Source organism: Colobus angolensis, unplaced genomic scaffold (genome assembly GCF_000951035.1).
Source record: "Colobus angolensis palliatus isolate OR3802 unplaced genomic scaffold, Cang.pa_1.0 Scaffold20, whole genome shotgun sequence".
NCBI lineage: Eukaryota > Metazoa > Chordata > Mammalia > Primates > Cercopithecidae > Colobus > Colobus angolensis.
In genome coordinates this window covers 346,079-348,540 of record NW_012115155.1, presented here as the reverse complement: position 1 = coordinate 348,540, position 2,462 = coordinate 346,079, and positions in this window count along the sequence as shown.

Sequence of the window (2,462 nt, the reverse complement as noted above, 5' to 3'; positions counted from 1 at the left end):
AAAAAAAAAAAAACTTATGGAGTACTTGGGAGATGAGTAGTTTGAATGGAAAGTAAGACATGAATAATTAATGGGATTAAGCGAGAGAGTACCTACATTTATTTTAAGGTGCCCCTGACAGCTCAAAGGGGTTTTAAAAATCCTTAAGACTTTAAGGATGCATCATCTCTGTGGAAAGTCACACCAGCTTTTCATGTATTAGTTCAACTCCAAAAGTCCTGAAATAACTGGGAATGTGTCTGAGTTCTAGGGTGGAAAAATACAAGTGTGGAGGCTTTGTCTGACATTTTAGGTACCACTGTTGAGGATACATTGCAAGAAAAGTATATCAGGGCCACAGGCCACCTCTGAGAAGAGGCTATTGTGGAAACTACAGAGACCTGGAATGCAATCATGGCGTTGCTCCTAACTGGAGAGTAGCCATGGGCAAGTCCCTTCCCCTCTCCAGTCTTCACTTTCTTGCATCTATAGTAAGAAGATTGGCCCAGGAGACTCTCAGCTCCGTCCCTGCCCTTGACTCTGCCCAGCCACGATGCAGTAGACTGAAAAATAATCCCCAAGGTTTCCTGGTGCTAATCCCAGATCTATGAATGTGATCTTAATATGGAAAAAAGGACTTCAAAGATATGATTAAGGATTTTGAGAAGTGGTGTTTATTCTAGATAATCTGAACAGGCCCTAATTATCACCACAAGGGTCCTATAAGGGGAAGATACAGATAAATCTGACACAAAAGAGGAGAGACAGTGATAGCAGAGCAGAGACTGGAGTGATGTAGCTATGGGTGAAGCAACACAGGCAGCCACCACAAAGTAGAAAAGGGAAGGAATAGACTCTGCCCTGGGACCTCAAGAAGAATCTAGCCCTGCTGACACCTTGGTTTTAGCCCTATAAAACTCATATCAGACATCTGGTCTCCAGAACTGTAAGAAAATACATTTCTGTTGATAACCATTGTATTTGTGGTGATTTGTTACAGCAACAAGAGGAACATGGCCTGTCATACAGAGACACTGGCCTTCCAGAGGCTTTGTGGCTGTCTCCTATTGTCTCCCACCTGGCCTGTTTCATGGAATGATGTTATCTGCCTGTTGATCCCTGAAGGCATTTGAGTTGGCAGTCCCTGTAACTCCTCGCTCAGCAGAACTCTGGTGCTACAGTCACCCACTTATTTAGTTACTCATTCATTTATTCAACCAGTGTTCATTGAGTACCTGAAGGTCTCGCACTCTGCAAGTACTGAGGATGTAAGAATGGACTAGACATATCCCCTCCCTTCCACCATAGGAAACACCTATGGGGGGGCCTTGGGTTACAAGACTGGGATAGTAGAGTGACACAGATGTGGAGAGACAGACAGAAGGCATAGTGCCATCGTTAGCCACCACAAGGGGGTTCCCGGGGGTAGTAGGAAGGTCCTAGGTGCCAGACAGGGCTCAAAATGGGAGGTGGAAATATGTCTGGGCATTGCCCACATTGCTGCTCATGGCCATGGAAGGGAAAACATCTGAGTCCAGGTCCAGCCACCTCCTCACTGACCCCAAACACCATCCATTCCTTCCTGTGCCTACCCAAGGACAGAACCCTCAGGTGCACTCACTGGCCAGCACTTTCTCAGACTCCTGCCTCTTGGTTTCAATTAGTATCTTTCACTCTGAGAGCCGTGACTCTCATGCATTGGGAAATCAATTTCCCAATAGTAGGTCACAACCAGCATTTTAAAAGCAGGATGGAATCCTGACAAAGGTCTAATATCCAGAGCCTACAAGGAACTTAAACACATTTACAAGAAAAAAAAATAACCTCGTTAAAAAGTGGGCAAAGGACATGAACAGACACTTCTCAAAAGAAGACATTTATGCGGCCAACAAACATATGGAAAGAAGCTCAACATCACTGAACATTAGATAAATGCAAATCAAAAAGATAATGAGATACCATTTCACGCCAGTCAGAATGACGATTATTAAAAAGTCAAGTAACAAAAGATGCTGGTGAGACTGTGAAGAGATAGGAACACTTTTACCTTGTTGGTGGGAATGTAAATTAGTTCAACCATTGTGGAAGATGGTGTGGTGATTCCTCAAAGACATAGAACCAGAAATACCATTTGACCCAGCAATCCCATCACTGGGCATATACCCAGAGAACTACAAATCCTTCTATTATAAAGGATTTTATATATGTTCTCTGCACACGTATGTTCTCTGCAGCACTATTCACAATAGCAAAGACATGGAATCAACGCAAATGCCCATCAATGATAGACTGGATAAAGAAAATGTGGTACATATTCACCATGGAATACTATGCAGCCATAAAAAGAAATAAGATCATGTCCTTTGTAGGAACATGGATGGAGCTGGAAGCCATTATCTTCAGCAAACTAACACAGGAACAGAAGACCAAACACCACATGTTCTCACTCATAATGAGAATGCATGGACACAGGGAGGGGAACA